Consider the following 19,580-nt stretch of genomic DNA (forward strand, 5'->3'; position numbering starts at 1 on the left):
GATGCTTGACTGCCAACCCTTTTGTAATTTATGTTTCCCCCAGGAAACCACAGCTCACCAGTTCCTGCAGCACTCGTGCAGACCAGACAGTGACACTACCAGTGCCAAGGCAACAGACTTTCAGAATGTCAAAGTACTTTGTTGGAATTCATCTTGTCCCATAATGAACTGCTGCTCCCCAGTGCCGGCAGCACTCGAGCAGCCCTAGACCAGGACAGTATTGCTACTACTGAGGGAGTAGGACTTCAAAATGTCACAGTAAATGCTGGAATCGATCTTTAAATCAAATCAAATCAAATCAACTTTATTTATAAAGCACATTTAAAATTTACCACAGGTGTAGCCAAAGTGCTGTACAATGGGCAGGTTAAAAATAATACGAGAACCGAGCAAACACAACACAACACAAACAGAACACGATAAAAAATAAATGAATAAAATATAAAAACATAAAAACAGGTTCACAGCAGGTGTATTATGGGGCGCCATTGCAGGATGGATATCACTCAGCGTTAAAAGCCATGGAATAAAAGTATGTTTTTAAGAGAGATTTAAAAACAGGAAGAGAGGAGGCTTGTCTAACACTCAGAGGTAGGTCGTTCCAGAGCTTGGGAGCAGCAGCAGCGAAAGCTCTGTCACCTCTAAGCTTCAGCCTTGTGTCCGGGACCGTCAGTAGCAGCTGATCGGCTGATCTTAGGGATCGGGTGGGGCAGTAAGGCTGAAGGAGGTCGGAGAGATATGTTGGCGCGAGGTTGTTTAGACATTTAAAAACAAATAAAAGGAGTTTAAAATTGATTCTGTAACGCACAGGGAGCCAGTGAAGGGACGCTAATATAGGGGTGATGTGCTCACGTCTGAGGGTCTGTGTTAGCAGACGAGCAGCAGAGTTCTGCACGAGCTGCAGGCGGGCGAGGGAGGCCTGGCTAATGCCTATATACAGGGCATTGCAGTAGTCTAAACGAGTCGAGATAAAGGCATGGATTAATTTCTCGAGATCATGTCCTGATAGAAGCGGTTTCACTTTCGCTATTTGGCGTAATTGATAAAAGCTTTTTTGTACGACGCTGCTGATTTGTTTTTCGAGTTTAAAATCTGAGTCGAACTTTACCCCCAGGTTTGTGACACAGTCGCTGAGATACGGGGCCAGAGTGCCGAGGTCAACGTTGGGGGAGGGGGAGCGACTTGGACCGAACAACATAACTTCTGTTTTGTCTTCATTTAGGCTCAGGAAGTTAGCTGAAAGCCAGGCTTTGATGTCGTGCAGGCAGTCAATAAGACGTTGAACCGTGTTATTTTGTGCCATGGGAAAATAAATCTGGCAATCATGGGCATAAAAATGAAATGCAATATCGTACTTCCTAAAAATAGAACCAAGGGGGAGAAGGTAAAGCGCAAATAAGATTGGGGCAAGGATTGAGCCCTGGGGAACCCCATGTGGTAAAGGAGCTGTGGAAGACATAACTGTCTATTTTTACACAAAAACTCCTGTCGGTTAAGTACGACCGGAACCAGTTGAGGGCGGCGCCCTTAATGCCCACACAGTTCTCAAGACGAGTGATTAAGGTGGCGTGGTCGACGGTGTCGAAAGCAGCAGACAGATCTAAAAGCACCAGGACAACATATTTACCAGAATCAGTTGACAGGAGGATATCGTTAAAAACTTTTAGAAGTGCTGACTCTGTGCTGTGGAGGGCTTTAAAACCGGACTGGAACAACTCAGTGATACCATTATCCTCTAAGAAGGGCAACAATTGACTGTAGACCACCTTCTCTAATATTTTAGAAATGTATGGAAGATTAGAGATAGGTCTAAGGTTAGAGAGGAGAGAGGGGTCGAGGCTTGGTTTTTTAAGTAGAGGTCGTACCACTGCATGTTTAAACTCTACTGGAACTATTCCAGAAGAGAGGCTACTATTGATAATGTTAAGGACACTTGATCCAATAGTAGCAAGTACCTCCTTAAACAGGCGAGGTGGGAGGGAGTCTGCATGAGAACCAGAGGGCTTCATATGACTAACTGTGTCATTTAAAAAAGAAAAGGACTCAAACTGATGGAAAACAGAATAGAAATTCAGTGGAACAGAAGGGTCATATGAAGGCTGAGATAAACTGGCTCTAGTTGACACAATTTTGTCAGTGAAAAAATGGAGACCATTTTCACAGAATTCAAAAGAAGCATCAAAACCAACAGATTTGGGAGCATCAATGACAGTGTTAATAGTTTTAAACAGAACTCTGGGATTGTTATAGTTAGAAGATATAATCTGAGATAGATATATATTCATCTCTGCCTTTACAGTCATCTGAAAGAATAACAAGCTTTCTTTAAAAATGGCAAAGGACACATGCAGCCTGTCTTTTTTCCATTTTCTCTCTGCCATTCTACACTTGCGCCTGGCAGCCCGAGTGACGTCATTCAACCAGGGCTGAGGCGTGGCTTTAGAGCGGCGGCACTTGAAAGGAGCGATCGTGTCCAGTGTTTGTAGACAAATAGAGTTGAAACCAGAAACCAACTCTTCAGTATTCAAACATACAGAGGCTGCAGAATTATCCTCACAGAGAGTCGAAAAAATTGAGGAGAACAGAGCAGGGGACGAAGAATTAAACATGCGAGAGCGCACAATTTAACCGGGCACTGAGTGGGAATATCAAACAGGATCGGCATATGATCAGAGAACACAGCGTCGCAAATGTCCAAATTAAAAACACATAAATCATACGAGAGCACTAAATCGAGTGTTCATGTGTGGAACCACATACAGATTGTACGAAGTTAAAAGAGTCAATTACATTCAGGAAGCTCCTGGGAAGCGACTCGTCTGGACAGCAGGTGTGAATATTAAAATCACCCACAATAAGGACACGATCATATCAGCCAGAAATTCAGAAAAGTCAGTTATAAAGTCTTTGTGGTACTTGGGTGGTCGATAAACGACAGCACACAGGACGACATCAGAAAGACCCAGTTCAAACATCAATCAATCAATCAATCAATGTTTATTTATATAGCCCTAAATCACAAGTGTCTCAAAGGGCTGTACAAGCCACAACGACATCCTCGGTACAGAGCCCACATACGGGCAAGGAAAAACTCACCCCAGTGGGACGTCGGTGAATGACTATGAGAAACCTTGGAGAGGACCGCATATGTGGGTAACGGATGTCGAGTGGGTCTGACATAACATTGTAAAAGTCCAGTCCACAGTGGATCCAACACATCAGCGGGAGTCCAGTCCACAGCGGGGCCAACAGGAAACCATCCCGAGCGGAGACGGGTCAGCAGCGCAGAGATGTCCCCAACCGATGCACAGGCTAGTGGTCCACCCGGGGTCCCGACTCTGGACAGCCAGCACTTCATCCATGGCCACCGGACCTATGCAACTCCCCCTCGCAAGGGACAGGGGAGAAGAGGAGAGAAGAAAAGAAGCGGCAGATCAACTGGTCTAAAAAAGGGGGGTCTATTTAAAGGCTAGATTATACAAATGAGTTTTAAGATGAGACTTAAATGCTTCTACTGAGGTAGCATCTCTAACTGTTACCGGGAGGGCATTCCAGAGTACTGGAGCCCGAATAGAAAACGCTCTATAGCCCGCAGACTTTTTTTTGGCTCTGGGAATCACTAATAAGCCGGAGTTCTTTGAACGCAGATTTCTTGTCGGGACATATGGTACAATACAATCGGCGAGATAGGCTGGAGCTAAACCGTGTAATATTTTATACGTAAGTAGTAAAACCTTAAAGTCGCATCTTAAGTGCACAAACATGCACAGTTCGAAGCTTGAAAAGGAGGATTGCACGCGGATCTGACGGCATTTAAAGTCATTTTTAAAAACGACTGCTAATCCTCCTCCTTTTCGGCCGGACGACCGCGGAGAATTAAAGTAGGAACACTCCGGAGGCAGAAGTTCATTAAGAGGGGCGGACTCACCGGCTCTCAGCCATGTTTCCGTCACACAGAGGAAGTCCAGTCCGCGGGAAGTGAAGAAATCCTTCAGGATAAAAGTTTTGTTTGTCAAGGATCTTGCGTTCACAAGACCGAACCTGGCGGGGGCCAGCACGTCCAAGGCCGCAGCTAATCCAGGTGGGGCCCGACCCACAGCCCGCAGGTGGCGGGAATCCACCCCGCGCCTCCGGGGGCGGGGACGGCAGGAGCGACGGCGGCAAGCCTCTTCCTCCAAACCAACGATAGGAACAAGCCAGGAACCGATGGGATCCAGCGAGCGTGGGTGCAGGAGGAGACCGGATACCGCACCATTCCTCCTTCGGGAAGCCACGGAAAGCCGGGCCAGGAGTGCCCTAACTTTCACCAGCTGGCCGCCACGTTTACCGCGGCGCCGGAGACGCTTCCGCCGGGGGAGAGGAGCCAGGGGGCGGGAAAGGAAGGCAGGAATCCGGCCAGGTGAAAAAGATGACTGGGACGTCAAAAAACCAACGTCGAAGTTCATCATATCAGTGGGAGAGGGGCAAAGATCCAACAGTGTTTGGCGGTCATAAACAAGCAGTGAACTGACAGAGACGAAAATAGACGCAAACAACACAAAAACGAACAGAGCTGACAGCGAGAGACGGCGGGCCAAAGCACATACTGGCGCCATCTTGGAAAATGGGCGTCAGTAGGACGGAACCCTTTTTGAATCGAGAATCGTGTTGAATCGGGGAAATATCAATTTTGAATCGAATCGTGACCCCAAGAATCGATATTGAATCGAATCGTGGGACACCCAAAGATTCACAGCCCTACCATTTACCATTTATATTGTCTTTATATTCCAACAATAAATACTAACTGACTGAATACATTTACTAACAATTATGTTGTGCTCAAATAAATCAACTCAATTAATAATAAACGTGTTGTCCATTAAATTAAAGGGCAAATAAAAATACAGCTTCACCACTTTAGTCGCCATTTTTGCGCTTGAGAAACTTTTCTTTTACTTGAGCCCCAGGCTTCTTCTGTTTGTTTGATGTTGTCATTACTGCCACAAGTGGTGTAAAAGTGCATTGCAACTGATACGGACCACAGCTGAGAAACATATTTTTTTTTTTGTGGCCTTATGGTTAAAAAACACTTTTCTGTTTGCGTGCATTAAATATCAACAGGGATCTGTGTTTGAAACACCTGCGTTTTGGCGTCCATCTCGGACACATCCTGATCGGGAACAGTCTCCTTTTGTGCAGACAACAAACAGGAAGTCATCTTGTTGGCTGTTTGGAGCAAATAGGACATACGTTAACCTGGGACTCACTTTTTTTTTTTTTTACTACAAAGGGTCTGGGTTAGTTTTTTCCTCATCCCTCACTCGAAGCCTGAGTGAAGAATGCACGACAGACTTGATGAGTCCGAAAGAGAAAGAGATGATACGGTATTATCTGGTCACAGGTGCTACCTGGTGGTTGTTTGAGCACACTGCAACTAGGCCTGGATAGTCCCACTCCTTAATGCTGCAGTCACGCACGCAGGATTCTCACAGGAATGAGAGGCAAAAATACAACCTTAACTAAATAGTGACTGTATGTAAGTACAGTAAGTGAGTAGGAGTTCTTAACCTTTTTGACCTCGGGGGCCCAACTTTTCTACCACAGAGGGGCCCGGGTCCCACTCAAATATTAACACTAAAATAATAATCTTACCCTTGATTTTAACTGTATTCAATAATTACATCTAACCTACTTACAGTTTACAAGCTCGTCAAATTACATAAAATCACAAAAGATTGTTATTTATTTAACATAAACCTTAGGCTTAGGTCAGGCTGATTAGAAAAATAGACAGACTTAGACTTAGACTGAGACTTATTTTTATTGTCATTCAAATTTGAACTTTACAGTACAGATAAGAACGAAATTTTGTTGCATTAGCTCGTGGTAGTGCAGGATAAAAGAGCAATAAGGTGCAAATATAATTAAAGCTGCAAGCAGCGATGGACGGGACCGACTTTGAGGGCTCATAAAATCCAAACCGGAGCAGTAATTAAAACTCTTTCATCAACTTTTAATCAGAAGGGTTCAATCTCTCCCCTGTGCTAATTTGAAGCCGACACGACAAACGCGCTCAGAGGGGATAATGTTTGAAAAAAGGTGACTGTTTTTGCACAACTTTTGTTTTGAAGGGGGAATTGCAAACTTCCTGTTGATTTATGCTGGGGGTTGTCAGTGAAATATAGGTCTAAGTGAGACCTACATAGAGGTTTTTTGTTTCATGTCTCTACGACATTCCTACTGGGAGTTACAGGCAGTTTTGTCTGTGTTTTCTTCCCATGGGGCGCTAGAGCGCAATTTTGAGTTTTGGGGTTTGGTTTTTTTGATTAGATCGCAATTTTCGCCAGTCCTGATGTGTGTGTCCAATTTAGTGAGTTTTGAAGCATGTTAAGGGGGTCAAATTACAGCTCAAAGAGGCGGCGGTATAATAATAAAACGCTAGAAATACAATAGGGTCCTCTGTCCCAAAGGGACTCAGTCCCTAAATACATAGATTACTGTACAGATAAATATATTGCACTTTTGCATACGCGTCCACGTTTATGGATGTATGTTATATATGGGGACGGCGTGGCGCTGGTTGGGAGAGTGGCCGTGCTAGCAACCTGAGGGTTCCTGGTTCGATCCCCAGCTTCTACCAACCTAGCCATGTCCGTTGTGTCCTTGAGCAAGACACTTCACCCTTGCTCCTGATGGGTCGTGGTTAGCGCCTTGCATGGCAGCTCCCGCCATCAGTGTGTGAATGTGTGTGTGAGTGGGTGAATGTGGAAATAGTGTCAAAGCGCTTTGAGTACCTTGAAGGTAGAAAAGTATAACCCATTTACTAGGGGTGTGGGAAAAAATCGATTCGAATTTGAATCGCGATTCTCACGCTGTGCGATTCAGAATCGGTTCTCATTTTTAAAAAATCTATTTATTTGTATTTATTTATTATTATTTTTTTTAATTTTTAATTTTTTTAAATTTTTTAAAATTTTTTAATTAATCAATCCAACAAAACAATACACAACAATACCATAACAATGCAATCCAATTACAAAACCAAACCCGACCCAGCAACACTCAGAACTGCAATAAACAGAGCAATAGAGAGGAGACACAAACACGACACAGAACAAACCAAAAGTAGTGAAACAAAAATGAATATTATCAACAACAGTATCAATATTAGTTACAATTTCAACATAGCAGCGATTAGAAATCCCTCATTGACATTATCATTAGACATTTATAAAAATACAAAATAAAATAACAATAGTGTCACAGTGGCTTACACTTGCATCGCATCTCATAAGCTTGACAACACGCTGTGTCCAATATTTTCACAAAGATAAAATAAGTCATATTTTTGGTTCATTTAATAGTTAAAACAAATTTACATTATTGCAATCAGTTGATAAAACTACTACTCTGCTTGCATGTCAGCAGACTGGGGTAGATCCTGCTGAAATCCTATGTATTGAATGAATAGAGAATCGTTTTGAATCGGGAAAATATCGTTTTTGAATCGAGAATCGTGTTGAATCGGGAAAATATCGATTTTGAATCGAATCGTGACCCCAAGAATCGATATTGAATCGAATCTTGGGACACCCAAAGATTCACAGCCCTACCATTTACCATTTATATTGTCTATTCCAGCAATAAATACTAACTGACTGAATACATTTACTAACAATTATGTTGTGCTCAAATAAATCAACTCAATTAATAATAAACGTGTTGTCCATTAAATTAAAGTGCGAATAAAAATACAGCTTCACCACTTTAGTCGCCATTTTTGCGCTTGAGAAACTTTTCTTTGACTTGAGCCCCAGGCTTCTTCTGTTTGTTTGATGTTGTCATTACTGCCACAAGTGGTGGAAAAGTGCATTGCAACTGATACGGACCACAGCTGAGAAACAGATTTTTTTTTTTGTGGCCTTATGGTTAAAAAACACTTTTCTGTTTGCGTGCATTAAATATCAACAGGGATCTGTGTTTGAAACACCTGCGCTTTGGCGTCCATCTCGGAAACATCCTGATCGGGAACAGTCTCCTTTTGTGCAGACAACAAACAGGAAGTCATCTTGTTGGCTGTTTGGAGCAATCAGGAAGTGGAAGCTGCAGTGTTCTACACAGACTGGGATTGGCACTCAGCATCAATGATTGGAATTGGGGGTTAAAGGCCTACTGAAATGAATTTTTTTTATTTAAACGGGGATAGCCGATCTATTCTATGTGTCATACTTGATCATTTCGCGATATTGCCATATTTTTGCTGAAAGGATTTAGTATAGAACAACGACGATAAAGATTGCAACTTTTGGTATCTGATAAAAAAAAGGCTTGCCCCTACCGGAAGTAGCGTGACGTAGTCAGTTGAACATATACGCAAAGTTCCCTATTGTTTACAATGAGGGCCGCATGAAGTGAGAGAGATTCGGACCGAGAAAGTGACAATTTCCCCATTAATTTGAGCGAGGATGAAAGATTTGTGGATGAGTAAAGTGCAAGTGAAGGACTAGTGGGGAGTTGAAGCTATTCAGATAGGGAAGATGCTGTGAGAGCCGGGGGTGACCTGATATTCAGCTGGGAATGACTACAACAGTAAATAAACACAAGACATATATATACTCTATTAGCCACAACACAACCAGGCTTATATTTCATATGCCACAAATTAATCCTGCATAAAAACACCTGCGTGTTTGTTACGCTAGCTCCTAGCTCCTCTGCTAGCTCCTAGCTCCATAGAACACGCCAATACAATTCAAACACCTGATCAACACACACAATCACTCAGCCCAAAAGACCGTTTACCTAACCCAAGGTTCATAAAGCTTATATATTTTAAAAAAGTTACGTACATACGCAAAAAAAAGTTGCGCACATACGGTCAAGCGATCAAATGTTTAGAAGCCAAAGCTGCATACTCACAGTAGCACGTCTGCGTCTTTGTCATCCAAATCAAAGTAATCCTGGTAAGAGTCTGTGTTGTCCCAGTTCTCTACAGGCGTCTGTGTATCGAAGTCAAAAGTCCTCCTGGTTAGAGTCTCTGTTATCCGAGTTCTTCCATCTTGACTGCATCTTTCGGGAATGTAAACAAAGAAGCGCCGGCTGTGTACTGTTGTGGCTGACTACGTTCGAAAAATACGTCCATTTCGCACAGACAACTTTCTTCTTTGCTTGCTCAGCTTCCTTCTCCATAATGCAATGAACATGATTGAAACAGATTCACGAACACAGATGTCCAGAATACTGTGGAATTATGAAATGAAAACAGAGCTTTTTCGTATTGGCTTCAATGTGGAAGGCATACCCGTGTTCGCCGGTCTACGTCAAGCGCATACGTCATCCTCAGAGGCGTTTCGAACCGGAAGTTTAGCGGCAAATTTAAAATGTCACTTTATAAGTTAACCCGGCCGTATTGGCATGTGTTATAATGTTAACATTTCATCATTGATATATAAACTATCAGACTGCGTGGTCGGTAGTAGTGGGTTTCAGTAGGCCTTTAAATCACCAACATGATTCCTGGGCGTGGCCACCGCTGCTGCTCACTGCTCCCCTCACCTCCCAGGGGGTGGAACAAGGGGATGGGTCAAATGCAGAGAGTAATTTCACCACTCCTAGTGTGTGTGTGTGACTATCAGTGGTACTTTAATTTTAACTTGATAAATCTCAGTCCAAATCAAAAACTACGACAAAGCAACTATACGGAGCGGCTTTTGCCTTTCTTTACGTTCCCGGGAGTAGCGCGGCAATTCCTGCCCTCTTTTCCCTTTCCACGCCTCCTTCAAAGCCTTTCAAGTCCTTCCACTTCGGAGATCCCAGAGCAAGAAGAAAAGCTTGAACCGAGGAAATCCGGATGACTTTTTGCTACTTTTGCGGAAAGTCCAGCAATTACTTTATAATCCTCGCTATTGTCCGTTACGTTAGAATCCGCCAGGGCGTGGGATCGTCCATGGCGGAGGTTGGCAAAAGGGCCACGGATGACTTTGTTTCGGCGCCACGTGAGGTCGACGTGATCGCGCCGGAAGCAAAAGCCGCTTGAACGATCCCCAAATTGTGGAAGCCTGCGGTGAAATCCGGAGATCAGTCGACCCTGAGCCCCTCCGGGAGCCTCCAGAGGACTCGACCCAGGCCAGTCTTTCACCATGGTCTCAAAAGCCTGCGGGTCGTGAAAGATGGCGAAAGAAAGCGGTAGAGAGAGAGAGAGAGGTGTCCGCGGAGGTTTGCCGGAGATAATATCCAGCTTGCATCAAAGTGCTTCATTTCACACAATGGCAACAAACACCACTTCTTGTCCTTGTGGACTTTCTGTGTCAAGCTGAGGAGGAGATAAAATAACCTTTCAAAATCAAGTCCTTGCACACAGGCCTGCAGCAGGGCTCAATGAAAGAGTACTACAATACTATTTACTCGTAATGAGGGGCGGGAGTACCGTTCACATTTGAACCGAATCAATACCGGTACTCAACAGTGCTCAACACTGTTTTTGATAATATAATCTCCTTTTTTTTGCAACATTTAAAAAAGGATTGATTATTATTAGAGATGATAAATGCTTTAAAATGTGATATCGGAAATGATCGGTATCGGTTTCAAAAAGTAAAATGTATGACTTTTTAAAACGCCGCTGTACGGAGTGGTACGCGGACGTAGGGAGAAGTACAGAGCGCCAATAAACCTTATATGCACTGCCTTTGCGTGCCGGCCCAATCACATAATATCTACGGCTTTTCACACACACAAGTGAATGCAAGGCATACTTGGTCAACAGCCATACAGGTCACACTGAGGGTGGACGTATAAACAACTTTAACACTGTTACAAATATGCGCCACACTGTGAACCCACACCAAACAAGAATGACAAACACATTTCGGGAGAACATCCGCACCGCAACACAACATAAACACAACAGAACAAATACCCAGAACTCCTTGCAGCATTAACTCTTCCGGGAAGCTACAATATACACACCACGCTACCCCCCCCACCCCCACTCCCACCTCAACCCCGCCCACCTCAACCTCCTCATGCTCTCTCAGGGAGAGCATGTCCCAAATTCCAAGCTGTTGTTTTGAGGCATGTTAAAAAAAAATAATGCACTTTGTGACTTCAATAATAAATATGGCAGTGCCATGTTGGCATTTTTTTCCATAACTTGAGTTGATTTATTTTGGAAAACCTTGTTACATTGTTTAATGCATCCAGCGGGGCATCACAACAAAATTAGGCAGAATAATGTGTTAATTCCACGACTGTATATATCGGTATCGGTTGATATCGGAATTGGTAATTAAGAGTTGGACAATATCGGAATATCGAATATCGGCAAAAAAGCCATTATCGGACATCTCTAATTATTATTATTATTATTATTATTTTTTTTTATTAATCAATCCAACAAAACAATATACAGCAATACCATAATAATGCAATTCCAATTCCAAAACCAAACCCGACCCAGCAACACTCAAAACTATAATAAACAGAGCAATAGAGAGGAGACACAAACATGACACAAAACAATCTAAAAGCAGTCAAACAAAAATGTATATTATTAACAACAGTATCAATATTAATAACAATTTCAACATAGCAGTGATTAAAAATACCTCATTGACATTATCATTACAAACATTTATAAAAAATAAAAACATTAAAATAAAAACTGGCTTACACTTGTATCGCATCTCGTAAGCTTGACAACACATTGAGTCCAATATTTTCACAAAGATAAAATAAGTCATATTTTTGGTTCATTTAATAGTTAAAACAAATTTAAATAATGGATCCCATATTCCAATATATGACTCATTATTATCTAAACTAAATGCATTTTTTTCTACTGATATCATGTCCATAGCTTGTGTGGACCAGTCAGTATGAGTTGGACTATCAACATATATCCATTTTTTTTTAATATTACTCTTTTTGTTATGATTCATATTGAAAGAAATGCATTTTTACTCTTTGATGACGCATGACTAAATTGATGCAGATCCCCAAGAATACAAGTTTGCAGTGTCATTGGGATGTTTATATTAAGGAATGTGATTGCTTCTTTTGTTGTTTTCAACCATAACTCTTTCATTCTCTGACATTCCCACACAAAAAAGGGTTGATTATGATAACTGCTTTCCAGTTGTTATATATATTGTCTCATAATTACATTTTTGAGTAGTATTTGCAGGTATGACATGAAAGTACCAGTGTAGTGGAAAAACAAGTTGACTTCATATGCTTGATTGGAAACCGTATCCAATTCTGTTTATAACCCGCAAAGTATGCGAAAATATTGTCTCGACGTCACAAAAATGCCACAAATTCTGTCGGCCGTTTTTGAATATTCCGCTCCGAATGCCGTAGATTCTACGTCAGTGCAGTAACGCTATTGCAATATGACGATATTGTCAGATCAGTCATGCTGGAAATATGCAAACATTGGAAAGAGATGTATTGTTTATCATTCACAATCCTTATGTAAGACAGGAACATATATGCTTGGCTTATTTTTGTCACGTTCGGGGCGCATGGTGCTGCGGGATATTTGTTCTCCCAAGATGCAAAGGACGAAAACCGGACAGGACTTGCAGGTAACGATATTATTTAATTATCAAATAACACAAAACTGGTACAAAACAGAAAACAACCCGACAGGACGAGGTGCCGAGCGCACCGGAAGCTAAGACTAAAACTTAACACAGATTGTATCTACTAGCAGGAGTTTAGGAAACGAGAACAAACCTACCGTAATTTCCGGACTATAAGCCGCTACTTTTTCCCCTCGTTCTGGTCCCTGCGGCTTATACAAGGGTGCGGCTTATTTACGGCCTGTTCTTCTCCGACACCGACGAAGAGGATTTTGGTGGTTTTAGTACGCAGGAGGAAGACGATGACACAATGATTAAAGACTGACTTTTCATATACCGGTAGGCTGGTTATTTTGATAACGTACAGGCGAGCACTTTGTATTACTTTGCACCGTTGTATTATTTGTACTCTGCACGAATGCTGTTCGCCATGTCAAAGATGTGAAAGTTTGATTGAATGATTGAAAGATTTATTGTTAATAAATGGGACGCTTTGCGTTCCCAAACAGTCATCTCTGTCCCGACAATCCCCTCCGTGGTAGCAGGAACCCCCATATACTACGGTAATTACACATCAAAACCCTGCGGCTTATAGTCGGGTGCGGCTTATATATGGAGCAATCTGTATTTTCCCCTAAATTTAGCTGGTGCGGCTTATAGTCAGGTGCGGCTTATAGTCCGGAAATTACGGTACGTGGCAGTCGCGGGACGCAAAACAAAGAAGCCAGAACGACTGACTGAGAAGGCAGGCTTTAAATAATAATGTCAATGATGACCAACAGGTGCGTGTCGGGAACCCCAGCGGCAGGTGAACGTAATTAGTTACTATGGTAACCAAACTCAGAGGTGCTTAAACAGGAACTAGAAAGAGATCAAGACTAACAGAAAAACACAAGTGACTAGAAAACGTAAACAGAAATATGATCCGGGCAGCGGATCAAAACAATTTTAGGCATTCGAAATCGTAAATAAATAGCTAACAATTATGTCAACAGATTGAGGGTCGTCTGTTGCGCTCATTATACTCTCTAAAAACATCCAGAATGCGGCAACAATACTCCATTTACACGTCCTGACCTGAAAATTAACTAAATATGAGTGATATTGCTATTATAAGAGCTAACACAGATGGACTATTTTGGCGGTGCATTGATGCTAGCTTACGCCGCTATTGTTGACACACTGAGCCGACGGCTGCTTCTGCTTCGTCTCAAACTTGCTCAAAGTAAATTCTAGATTATATTAATGTATCTCTCACTTGGTAGTAGACAAATGTGGCCATGGACCGACAGGCTGTTGGACTCTTACATCCCCTGGGATGGTGAAAAAGACACAAAAAGACGCTTTTTTTTAACCCTTCGTGAGGATTGCAATTGTACGGAGCCCCTAAAGGGACATGGGAATTTTTTTTTTTTTAGACATGTATCTCGTGGCCACGAGAAAGTATCTCGTGGCCACGAGAAACTTTCTCGTGGCCACGAGAAACTTTTTATAAAAAAAAAAAATAATAATTTTATTTTATTTTATTTTATTTTTTTAATAAAAAGTTTCTCGTGGCCACGAGAAACTTTCTCGTGGCCACGAGAAAGCATTGGATGCGTGCTGATGGTTTAGTGTGTGTTAAAATGGCAGTTTAAAATAGGCTGTATTTCCAGATAGGACTTTCCCCCATGTGTGTTGTGGCAAAATGTGAATGCTTGATTAGTAGGTGTGAGACAAACACTTTATCTTCCTGGTTATTGTAACGCTACGTGTTTGACATTATTTAAGACGTTATCATGCCCGGGAAAGGACAGTTTTCCTCTTCTGTGGCTGTGGGGGGTGGGCGTGGCTTGCGGACCTGCAGTGAAGCGGAGTGTGTCAGTTAGTCCGATGTTGATGTGATCAAACTTCTTTCTTGCTTGGAAGATACTCACACAATTGTAACTGTTATTTCTTCCTGCATATAATAAATATGTACAACGTGTTTGGATGTATTCATTTATGTAAAATTGTCATTAAATGTAATATTGCCTGACAAAAAGTGATACGACGTACGTAATATTTTGATATTTACACATCGCATATTTACACACGCGCATCTGACTAGAATACCCTTATGTGCATTACATATATCAACATCAACTACCTACTGTACTGTTTACTTGTTGAAATACCCTTTTTAGAACAAATACCTACCCACATAATTTATATGTGTATATATAATATATATATATGTGTATGTATGTATATGCATATATATATATATATATATATATATATATATATATATATATATATATATATATATATATATATATATAAATACGTGTATGTATGTATATGCATATATATATATATATATATATATATATATATATATATATATATATATATATATACTTAACTCCTAAACTGCCATTTTAACACACACTAAACCATCAGCACGCATCCAATGCTTTCTCGTGGCCACGAGAAAGTTTCTCGTGGCCACGAGAAAGTTTCTCGTGGCCACGAGAAAGTTTCTCGTGGCCACGAGAAACTTTTTATTAAAAAAAAAAAAAAAAAAAAAAAAACAATTTTTTTTTTTTTTTTTATAAAAAGTTTCTCGTGGCCACGAGAAAGTTTCTCGTGGCCACGAGATACTTTCTCGTGGCCACGAGATACTTTCTCGTGGCCACGAGATACATGTCTAAAAAAAAAAAAATTCCCATGTCCCTTTAGGGGCTCCGTACAATTGAATCTTCATCTAAACGAGATTATGTCAGTGTCCCGTCGGTCGGCCTCCCAGCAAGAGTAAAAATATTACAGTAAGTGTTTGTTCTATTATGGTTAGTTTGTATGTTTAGCACCTAGCAATGCTGCTCATGCTATAGTGTTTCAATAAAACTGCATCCATTTAGCACGCAGCTTCTAAAACTTATTGCTCATCCTCTTTGTGTTCGGGCTCAAAAATATAAGGTCCTGGATCATAATTTGTCCCAAACTAACTGTTGGCTCTTACAAAGTCTGCTTAATTACCGTTGTTGTTGAACGGCTCGGGATTCTCCGTGAGATCGATACTATTTTGATCGTATCTATTTATTCGTCAGCTTTGTAATCTTTTGGTGTCATACATCAGATATATATGATAATAGCTTCAATATAGAGGCAACTTGTTTTCCCATTATACTGGTACCATAAGTCACAGTTACAGTTCTAGGTGTAAAGTTTATGGTGTGTTGGTCATTTCAGTCCTTGCTGTCTCAAGTTGCACCCCACAAAGTGTTAATATTGTAAGTCCATCCATCGGGTCACGGGGGAAGCAGCCTAAGCAGAGAAGCGATTGTCCAGCTCCTCCCGGGGGATCCCGAGGCGTTTCCAGGCCAGCCGGGAGACATAGTCTCCCCAACTTGTCCTGGGTCTTCCCCGTGGTCTCCTACCGGTCAGACGTGACCTAAACACCTCCCCAGGGAGGCGTCCGAGGGCATCCTGACCAGATGCACGAACCACCTCATCTGGCTCTTCTCGATATGAGGGCTTTACTCTGAGCTCCTCCCGGATGACAGAGCTTCTCACCCTATCTCTAAGGGAGAGAGCCCCGCCACCCGAGGGAAGAAACTCATTTCAGCCGCTTGTACCCGCAATCTCGTCCTTTCGGCCATAACCCAAAACCTCATGACCATAGGTGAGGACGGGAACGTAGGTCGACTGGTAAATTGAGAGCTTTGCCTTCCGGCTCAGCTCCTTCTTCACCACGACGGACCAACACAGGGTCCGCATCACTACAGACGCCGCACAGATAGATTTAAAGTTTCATATAAAGTAATATTAAGTTTGGCAACATTTACTTTAAAAAAATAAGGATTCAGACCACACACTTACAATAATATATGTATATTTTTTAAACATTTGTTTATTGGATTTTTGACATGTACAGTCCATAAATACAATTAAACACATGTCAAAAGTCCTAATTTTTTGTAACCCACAAAAATTATATATAAAATAAAATACAAATAATAAACTACAAAACCTGCATTAGTCAAATAAGTACAGGCAAATAATGGCATAAAGCTTACAATAATATTTTTAACTAGAAAATTAGATGGGCTTGTTATCTGTGCCCTGGACCTCTGGCATAAGCTGTACTTATTAAATGGTGCCGAGTGTCTGAATGCGTGAGTTTTAATTGTAACTGTACAAAATGAGCCACAGAGCTAGCCTAAAGCAGAAGCATGTTTACATAAAAATGCTAAAACTTAGCATGTGTGCTAACGATAGCATGATAACAGTCAGCATGTTTCATATACCAAGTTATATGACTCAAAGGTGTATGGCTGCGGAATTAGAAAACAAAAATGCAAAATTAGATGAAAAAGGTTAGCAATCTTAAGTTAGCTTGCTAGCATGCTATCGTTTGCATGCTAACAGGTAAAACATGTCATATACCAAGTTATATGACTCTGGTGTAAACGGTTGCAAAATTAGCTCAAAAAGTTAGCGCGCAAATGTTAGCATTTTAGCAAGCTAGGGTTAGCATGCTAACAGTTAGCTTGTGTCACATACCAAGTTATATGACTCTAAGGTGTATGGCTGGGCAATTAGAGTAAAAAGTGTAAAAATAACTAAAGCTAAACTATCTAAACTATGTTGTAAACGGTTGCAAAATTAGCTCAAAAAGTTAGTATGCAAATGTGAGCATTTTAGCAAGCTAGGGTTAGCACGCTAACATATAATTTATATGACTTTAAGGTGTATGGCTGGGGAATTAGAGTAAAAAGTGTAAAAATAGCTAAAGAAATTAGCACTTTAATGTTAGCATGCTAACGTTAGCATGCTAACAGGTAACAAGTGTCACATACCAAGTTATATGACTGTAGGGTAAACGGTTGCAAAATTAGCTCAAAAAGCTAGCATGCTAATGTAAACATGCATACAGTTAGCATGTTGTAAACACCAAGTTATATGACAGTAAAAGTGTATAAAGTTAAAGTTAAAGTACCAATGATTGTCACACACACACACTAGTTGACAAGCTTATGTAGGACAGAGCTGTAACTTCTTTGTCACAGCCATTTCTGCGCAAATGCTAGTTTCTTACTAGGCCGCCTAACAGTTTTAGTCTTGATAAATCACACCGTGTGTGCCAATTAATTATATTTGCATTGTCTCCAACCTGTATTGTGGCCGTTCTGATGATCATCATATCTTCTGCATCTTCATGAAGACAGACGCTGAATGGATTGTGCTCCTTATTTTGCTCACTTAACATATACAGTTTTTAGTTAAAATTAAGGCTAAAATGACTATTTGTTTGTGGTCTCCTTTGTTTTGAAAAGTATCGAAATACATTCAGGTACCGGTACTAAGATATTGTTATCGGGACAACCCTAGTCCATATATGTTGACAAGCTTATGTAGGACAAAGCTGTAACTTTTTTTATCACAGTCATTTCTGCGCAACTGCCAGTTTCCGTCTTGATAAATCACACCGCGTGTGCCAAATAATTATATTTGCATTTTCTCCACCCAGTATTGCGGGGGATCTGATGATCATCATTTATTCTGCATCTTCATGAAGACAGACACGCCACATGGACGGCGATCTTTATTTTTCTCACTTAACATACAGCATTTTTAGTTAAATTTAAGCCAAAAATGACATTTTGTCTGCGGTCCCCTTTGTTTTGAAAAGTATCGAAATACATTCAGGTACTGGTACTAAAATATTGGTATCGGGACAACCCTAGTCCACATATGTTGACAAGATTATGTAGGACAGAGCTGCGCCTTCTTTGTCGCAGCCATTTCTGTGCAACTGCTAGTTTCTTACTAGGCCGCCTAACAGTTTCAGTCTTGATAAGTCACACTGCGTGTGCCAAATAATTATATTTGCATTGTCTCCACCCAGTGTTGTGGGCGTTCTGATGGGGACGGCGTGGCGAAGTTGGAAGAGTGGCCGTGCCAGCAATCGGAAGGTTGCTGGTTACTGGGGTTCAATCCCCACCTTCTACCATCCTAGTCACGTCCGTTGTGTCCTTGGGCAAGACACTTCACCCTTGCTCCTGATGGCTGCTGGTTAGTGCCTTGCATGGTAGCTCCCACCATCAGTGTGTGAATGTGTGTGTGAATGGGTGAATGTGGAAATACTGTCAAAGCGCTTTGAGTACCTTGAAGGTAGAAAAGCGCTATACAAGTATAACCCATTTATCATTTATTTATATCTTCTGCATCTTCATGAAGACAGACACGCTGAATGGATTGCGCTCCTTATTTTGCTCACTTAACATATCATAACAATTTTAGTTAAAATTAAGCCAAAAATTACATTTTGTGTGTGGTCCCCCTTGTTTTGAAAAGTATCGGAATACATTTTGGTACCGGCACTAAAATATTGGTATTGTCAAAGCGTGGACCTTGGGGTGTTGTGTTTTCCCGGAATGCAAAGGAAAGTTGGCGCGGGCAAGGCGTGAAGGTAAGGACATGTTTATTTAAACACTAACAAACTACAAAAAAGGAAGCAAACAAAAGGCGCGCACAATGGCGGAGAACAAACTTGACTAATGAAACCAAAAGACTAGCACAAAGGCAATTAACTATGAACATGAAACACAAACACTTACTGTGGCATGGCATGAAGCATGAACTATAGTAAACAGGAATCTCATGGGTAGCAGAGGTAGTAAGGATAACGCCACCAGGACGATCAACAGAAAAAGACAGGTTTAAATAACAGTGACATGATTAGTGACAGGTGTGTGAGTTCAAATGAATCAGGTGCGTGACATGAGGACGGGTGAAAACTAACGGTCGCTATGGTGACAAAACAAACAAGAGTGCACAAAGAGTCCAAAAACCAAACCTGAACATAACCAAAACAAAACATGATCACAAAGACATGACAGATATCGGGACAACCCTAGTCCATATATGTTGACAAGCTTATGTAGGACAGAGCTGCACCTTCTTTGTCGCAGCCATTTCTGCACAACAGCCGGTTTCAGTCTTGATAAATCACACCGCGTGTGCCAAATAAATATGTTTAGAGACGCA

At 41.4% G+C, this 19,580-nt stretch overlaps 1 long non-coding RNA gene across 1 annotated transcript in view; it reads left to right on the plus strand.

Moving 5' to 3' along the window:
- The window catches only part of LOC133646868 (uncharacterized), a 229,422-nt gene extending 229,228 nt beyond the window's left edge, over positions 1-194 (plus strand). Inside the window, exon 5 of the long non-coding RNA XR_009825363.1 lies at positions 44-194. This is a non-coding gene — a long non-coding RNA (uncharacterized LOC133646868). The remainder of the gene's footprint in view (positions 1-43) is intronic.
- Positions 195-19,580: the final 19,386 nt, after the last annotated feature.

Source organism: Entelurus aequoreus, linkage group LG03 (genome assembly GCF_033978785.1).
Source record: "Entelurus aequoreus isolate RoL-2023_Sb linkage group LG03, RoL_Eaeq_v1.1, whole genome shotgun sequence".
NCBI classification, from domain to species: domain Eukaryota; kingdom Metazoa; phylum Chordata; class Actinopteri; order Syngnathiformes; family Syngnathidae; genus Entelurus; species Entelurus aequoreus.